This window comes from Microcaecilia unicolor, unplaced genomic scaffold (genome assembly GCF_901765095.1).
Source record: "Microcaecilia unicolor unplaced genomic scaffold, aMicUni1.1, whole genome shotgun sequence".
Lineage (NCBI taxonomy): Eukaryota > Metazoa > Chordata > Amphibia > Gymnophiona > Siphonopidae > Microcaecilia > Microcaecilia unicolor.
The window spans coordinates 10,152-18,124 of NW_021963526.1; the positions used below are offsets into that span (position 1 = coordinate 10,152).

At 38.1% G+C, this 7,973-nt stretch overlaps 1 pseudogene; it reads left to right on the forward strand.

The window, feature by feature from the left end:
- Nucleotides 1-1,316: 1,316 nt before the first annotated feature.
- LOC115459400 lies at nucleotides 1,317-2,676 on the forward strand (annotated as a pseudogene).
- Nucleotides 2,677-7,973: the final 5,297 nt, after the last annotated feature.

The following is a 7,973-nucleotide window of genomic DNA, read 5'->3' on the forward strand; positions in this document are numbered from 1 at the left end:
CCCAGTACAAGCAAATGTCTATGTCAACAATAATACAACACGAAATGATGAGAAAAAGGCTAACCGTCAACAAAAAAAACAGAAGCACAACGAAAAAGACGTGCAGCTTTAAAAAAAAAAAAAAAAACAGGTCTACATAACAAGGAGAAAAATGCATGTCCAACTGAACAACCCAGTACAAGCAAAATGTCCTATGTCAACAAATAATACAACACAAAATGATGAGAAAAAGGCTAACCGTCAACAAAAAAAAACAGAAGCACAACGAAAAAGACGTGCAGCCTTAAAAACAAGGAACAACCCTGCTCAATATCACAAACACCCAGGAAAGGAAAAACTACCACTTTACTACATAAAGATTACCAAAACAACTGTCACAAACACATTCAAACACTTCAAACACAGGACTTGCAATAACAGACAGTGTAAATGAGAACAACACTCTATACTATAATTGTGGGCCTATGAATGCTACATGTATATTTTGCAAAGCAAAATATGTTAAGAATGAAACGCCTTCTGACAAATTATTTACAAAGTGCTGTAGTAAGGGAAAAAGTACATCTTCCACCTATTAGATCTAATGAATTATAAAACACCTTCTCTCCAGGGAACATCAACATTCAAAAAATTTCTTTGAAAACATTCGCTCCATTAATAGTTCCCTTAGCCTTTGCATCTATGGGAGCTAATATTTCAGCACCACCTGGATATGGCCCTTACTGCTTTAGAATCAATGGTACTATTTACCATAGAACAGCATCACCTCCATCCGGACAAAGACAAACAAAGACAATTTGCACAACTATATATTCTAGATCCAGATGAAGCATCTGTTCCAAGACTACAAATCAAATCAAATGCACACATCCATGAGACATTAATGACCAGAATTAAGCAACTTTATGGCATCTGAAAATCCTTTGCAGACGCATGTAAATGCTGTATGAAGTAGAGAATGAAAGTATAGCAGAAGCACAAAGACTAAGAATAGAAACACCAAGAATCTCTATGGCCATTGTCCAAGATCGAAAACATGATCCCAGGCGATATAATGCACCACGAGCCAATGAGGTAGCTTACATTTTCCAAAACACAGAAGGTGAACCTCCTTTACATCGAGATCTCATAATACACTGCCGCAACGTGGAAAATCAAACAAAATAAAACTGAAATAATAAGTGTATTGGATCCAAACCTTGAACCTATGGTATACCCATTACTGTTCCCATATGGAGATCAGAGCTGGGGGATAAACATTCCTTTATCTGAACAACCTGAATGTCTCAGAAACATGTGCAACAAAGAAAAAAAAACAGAATTAGAGTTACACAAATGCAATATTATGGATACCGTTTTGCAATAAGAGAAGATTTCAATCCTTTCCTTTCAGCAGGAAAACTAACCCAACAGTACTTTGTGGATGCCTACATTAAAACTGAGGCCAACAGACTAAATTATATTAGACAAAACCAAAAAATTTTACGAGTAGAAAAATACAAGGGATTAATGGACCACCTTGCCACTGAAATTACAGATCCACAATTTACACCTGGACAACCATTCATTTTACCATCAACATTTTCAGGAAGCCCCAGAAATATGCATCAAAATTATCAAGATGCAATGGCCATAGTTCGGAAATATGGTAAACCAGATCTCTTCATTACTATGACATGCAACCCTAAATGGGAAGAAATCACTCAACACCTAGAGAAAGGACAAACGCCAGAATTTCGCCAGACTTATTGGCAAGGGTGTTTCATTTAAAACTAAAACAATTACTAGAAGACATATGCAAAGAACACATATTGGTATCCCACTTGCAAAAATACATGTAATAGAATTTCAAAAACGTGGATTACCTCATGCACATATTTACTCATCTTAAAGAAGAGCACAAGCCAAAAATACAGAGATATTGATAAAATCGTATGTGCAGAAATACCTGACATACAAAAATTTCCACGTCTCCATGCTATTGTTACTAAACATATGATACATGGCCCTTGCAATGACACCACCTTACATTTACCATGCATGGTATCTGGGAAGTGTTCAAAAGAATTCCCAAAAACCTTTCAAAATGAAACCATTCAAAACTGTAATGGATATCCAAAGTACCGTCGAAGAGATAATGGTGGTGTTACAGTTGTACATGGAAAAAATATTAATAATACTTGGGTAGTCCCCTACAACCCTTTCTACTACTGAAATACAATTCACATATAAATGTTGAAGTCTGCACATCTATTAAAGTGTGAAATACCTTTCAAATATGTGTATAAAGGACATGATTGTGCAAATGTCGTTATCACGGAACACAAAACTTTACAACACGATGAAATTAAAACCTTCACAGACTCAAGATATGTTACTGCTCCAGAAGCTGCATGGCGACTTAATGCATTTGAAATGCATCACCAATCACATAGTATCCAGAGATTACAAGTACACTTGCCAGATGAACAAAGCATTGTGTTTCATCCAAAAAACATTGACATTGCAGTGGAAACAGCTAAAACAAAGGATACTACTTTAACAGCATGGTTTAAACTGAATGCTGAATATCCTCCTGCAAACAGCATTTTATACATTGATATCCCAACATACTATACCTTCAACAAAACAGAACGAAAGTGGAAACAGAGGAAATCAGAAATAATAAAACAATAGGCAGGATGTATGCAGTGAATTTAGCTACAGATCCCGAACGTTATTGCCTCAGACTCATTCTATTACACCAAACTGGAGCAAAGTGTTTTCAGACTTAAAAACTGTCCAAAATACTGTTTACAATACATTCCAAGATGCAGCAAAAAAAATGGGACTCATTCATGATGAAGCAGTGTGGGAAAAACACATTAGACGACGCAGTCACGTGCAACATGCCCCAGCAAATACGGGAAGTCTTTGCATACATTTGTGTTTTTGCAGCACCATGTAATGCTTTACAAATTTATCACAAATATAAAAATTTTATGCAAGAAGATTTACACATATGCATGGATGCACAGAAGAATGCACTGTTTGTGAACAATTATGCCTGATCAAAATTCAAACTATTTTACAATCACATGGGAAAAACCTACAACACTTCGGCTTACCAAAAACAACACACAAGATAGACGATCCAACCCTTGCATTCATAGCAACAGAAGAAAGCATAACGCAAAAATAATGCAAAAAAACTTAAACCATGACCAACTACAAGTTTTAAAAACTATACTATCTGCATGCAATGACAAACAACAAACAAACAACTGCTTTTTCATAGATGGCCCAGCAGGAAGTGGCAAAACTTATACATATAAAACTATTCTCAGTACCATCCGAGGAGAAGGAAAAATTGCACTTCCTGTTGCATCAACAGGAATTGCAGCAAACCTACTACCTGGAGGACGAACTTATCATTCACATTTAAATTACCAGTCCCTCTACTTGAAAATTCAACATCAACTATCAGATTAAAATCCAATAATGCTTCAAACCTTAGAGATGCACACATTATAATTTGGGATGAATCAACTATGGCTCCCACTATGGCACTTTCTGCTGTAGATACACTACTCAAAGACATCATGAAGAATGAGAAACCATTTGGGGGAAAAGTTCTTCTACTCGGTGGAGATTTTAGACAAACTCTACCAGTAGTACCACATGCTAATCAAACACAGATTATTGAAACAAGCATTAAATTTAATAAACTATGGAAACATTTAACATACTTAAATTACACAACAATGTACGCTGTACAGATCCACAATACAACAACTGGCTATTGGAGTTAGCTAATGGGAATCTGCCATGTCCACATGGTTTCCAAGATACGATTGAAATACCAAATCAGCACATTTGTAACACAGATATAGTTGAAGCTGTCTTTGGAAACAAACTTACTGCAGGACACAGTTGCAAACTTTGAAAAAAAACTATTCTTTGCCCAAAAAATACACATGCAGACATAATAAATAACAACGTTTTAAATATTTTAAAAGGAAACACAAAACTTACTTAAGTACGGATTCCATAAATGACTCTACAGAAGAAGAAGAACACTTATATCCAGTAGAATTTCTTCATCAACAAACTCCTACTGGAATGCCACCACATAAACTAGATTTGAAAATTGGTGCCATAGTTATACTACTCAGAAATTTAAAACACAAAAAAGGATTGTGTAATGGAACTCGCCTAATAGTCAAAAACTTGAAAAACAACCTTATCATTGGTCAAGTACTCAGTGGATCAAGTGCTGGTAGTACTGTTTTCATACCACGTATTGACCTTGCACCATCAAACACAGACCTACCGTTCATACTATGTAGAAGACAATTTCCTGTCAAACTGGCCTTTGCAATGACCATTAACAAGTCACAAGGACAAACTTTTGACAAAGTTGGAATTTACCTTCCAGAACCAGTATTTACACATGGACAACTGTATGTTGCTTTTCAAGAGTAAAGAACTCCTGTGATGCAATTGTAAAAGTGATTGACGGACCTCAACAAGGACACCTTTTCCCTAATTGTAACAAATATATACAACAAATATTGTTTACAAGGGAAATGTTACAAATGTAAAACAAAAAAAAAAAACATTTTCAAAAGTCCACATCTTACTTATAAAACTCATAGTAAGACATGAACATCTGTATGTTATCTTTGAAATAGTTTATATGTCTTCTAATGCATTTCTTAAACAGATTTATGTAGCTGAACAGTTAAACCTTTTATCTGTTTGTAAAAAACATTATAACAATAAAAACATAATCTTTACAATGAAATGTAAAAAATGTTATCAATAATTAAAAAAAAAACTTAAAAAAAAAAAACCATTTGAAAAACACTTACATCCTTTGAAATCAAACAGAAAAAAAACGTTAAGAACACCACATGCTAGCGCCCGTTTCATTTGTTTCGGAAACGGGCCTTTTTTACTAGTGTTTTTATATAGAAAAATAATTAATGCACATTCAAAGGTTAGAATGAAAGTGTTTTATTCATATTAATTTTGTAATCAGTTTGGCAACTTCGAACATGTGAGCTTCTAGTTTTATCATACATTTCACATTACAATTCAGACAACCAGGTTCCCTTAAAAATATTGGAATAAAGAGCAAAATATTTAGGTATGTATATGTGCATATTGTCCCTTTACTGTGTCTAGCCTGCAAGGTCTCTGCTTTCTCCAGGGATGTGATGCAACAATTGCCTTCAGTACTAGCAAAATGCCAAGACAATTATAACAGCGCAAGGCAGCTCTCACAAATCCATCTTCTAATCGGTCAAAGATATCTTGCATATTCACGTGGCCAAATATAGCCGCTAAAGTGGAGCTGAATATCGCCAGATACCGGTTATGGGGCATTAACCAGCCAAGTGCGGATCTGGCAAGTTAAACAGTTTTGAATATTGGGGGGAATACGTATAGCGCCACTAGATGTACACAGCATTGTAGCTGAAATTGGTGGCGGAGCCGTTGGGGGCAGAGGGGGTGGTGGTTGGGAGGTGAGGATAGGGGAGGGCAGCCTTATACGGTCTGTACCAGAGCCGGTGAGGGAGGCGGGACTGGTGGTTGGGAGGTGCGAAATACTGCTGGGCAGACTTATATGGTCTGTGCCCTGAAAGCACAGGTCAAATTCAAGGTAAGGTATACACATATGAGTTTGTCATGGGCAGACTGGGATGACCATGCAGGTCTTTATCTGCGTCATCTACTATGTATATATGTTACACAACACATAAGAGGTAATCCCTGTTTGACAGAGTTTACAATCTGTTCGAGATAAACAGGACAAAAACTGCTGATACTGACAAATACGTCTCTTCTGACGATAGGAAAATGAGCTGCAAGTGCAGAGCAAATCTCTCCATCAATTCCATTAGATTTATAAATACACAGATGTTATATTGCTCTGGTGATGAATTTGGCGTCTCAGTCCACAGCCACTCTGTTCTGCGATGCTGTAGCTTTGTAAATGAGCCTCAATGATACCAAATTTGCTCCTGTTTTTCAACTGTGATAATATGAAGCATAAAAACTCAAGGACAGATCACTATGGGGGGCCTTTTACTAAGGTCAGGGCTTTTTTGAGGGGGTATTTGGGGGTACTGAGCACCGGCACCTTTTCCATTGTCTGCTAAAATTGACCCATGGTCCCCAAGTTTTTAAATGAAAGAGCTCAGGCTCTACCCACAATTCTGCCTTGTCACAGATTCTGTGACTGGTTTCAGGGGGTCTGGCTATCTTGGGGTGGGTCCCTCAGTGATCACCCCATCCCTGAAGGGTGGCCTGGCATTTGCGTACCGGCACCTTTTTCGCTAGAAAAAAATGTGCTAAGGTGCATTAACAGATTTAGCACAAGCTAACGATTAGCATGCGCTAAATGATAAGATGCCCATTGGAATATAATGGCTGTATTATTATTTAGCACACTTTAGTAAAAGGACCTATAGTTAGATAGATAGATAGATAGATAGATAGATAGATAGATAGATAGATAGATAGATAGATAGATAGATAGATCAACCCACAGCATTCAGAGGCTAGTAAACTGCTTCCAGCCAAGGGCTGACCTAACCCCAAGTAATCAATGCTGGGGCATGCACGGCTCCAGCATTGAAAATCTGGGTATGAGTGTTGACCTGGATATTGACCAGGCACCGGCCCAAAAATCAGACAGTGTTTGGTTAACTCAGTGCATAAAATTAGGACAGTGTTTTGTTGTCCTAATTGTATAGATTTACTTAGCTAGTTAGCAGACCGAATATCACCACTAACCAGCTAAAGGGGGAGTTATCAATGTGACCTACTATTATGGTGGGTTATTTTAACTAGGGCCACAGTTTGATTAAAACATTTTCATCGTGCTTAATCATGAGATTAAAAGATATCTGCCAGCATTCTATCTCCCCATCCTTCTTTCTATCCCCCTGGTCCAACATCTCTCCTTCTCTCCTCCTCCACACCTCTGGTCTAAAATCTCTCCTTCTGTCCTTCCCTACCCCCCTCAGGTCCAGATTTGCTCTCTCTATGTTCCCCCACCACGGGGCCCCAACATTACTCTCCCTCTCAGCTCTACCTCTTGTCCAACATTGCTCGCTCTCCCTGCTCCCCTGTCCCTGATCCCAACATCATTCTCTCTGCTCCCTCCCCCAGGTTCAAACATTATGCTCTTTCTCTCCCCACCCCATACCTTCCAAGTTCCTTAGATGGTAGCATAGCACAGCAATGTCTATACACTGCCTGCTCCCTGCTCCAGAGGCTGCTCTGAATTATCCCCCCCCCCCCCCATGTAACTTCCAGTTTCCCGAGAATTGGGATGGGTTAGAGGAAGCCTCCAGAGTAGGCAGCAGCGTTGCTGCTGCTCCTGTCTAAGGAGCATGGAAAGTATGAGGGAGCCAGCCAGGGAAGGAATTGTTGGGTGAGTGATTAATTTTATCAGCTGCAATTATGTTTTTAAAATTGTGATGAACAGATAACATGTTAATTGTGGTGCAGCCCTATTTTTAATACAAGTCATGCCATTTTAGCACAGGATCTCATTTCATAAAATTGGACCTTGTGCTAAAAATAGCATGATTTGTGTTGCAATAGCCCATCTTAATGGTAGCCCATTTTATGCAATGAGACCCTGTACTAAAATAGCATGACTTGTGGTAAAATAATCAAACAAAAGTAGAGGCTAGCAGACAAGTGATCCAACACAGGAAACAGTGCTTAAAAGATGCTTTATTCATTACTTGGGCATAAGGACCCGACAAGGTCCGTGTTTCGGCACAATCAAACGCCTTCTTCAGGGGACGCAAAAATATTCAAGCAAGATCTGAACTAATGAAATTGCCCAATGAACTCCATTTGGGAGAAAATATCAGACACACAGCATAACCCAAAGGCATCAGCTCAGTATCTGCAATTTCATTAGTTCAGGTCTCACTTGAATATTTATATGACCCCTGAAGCAGGTGTTT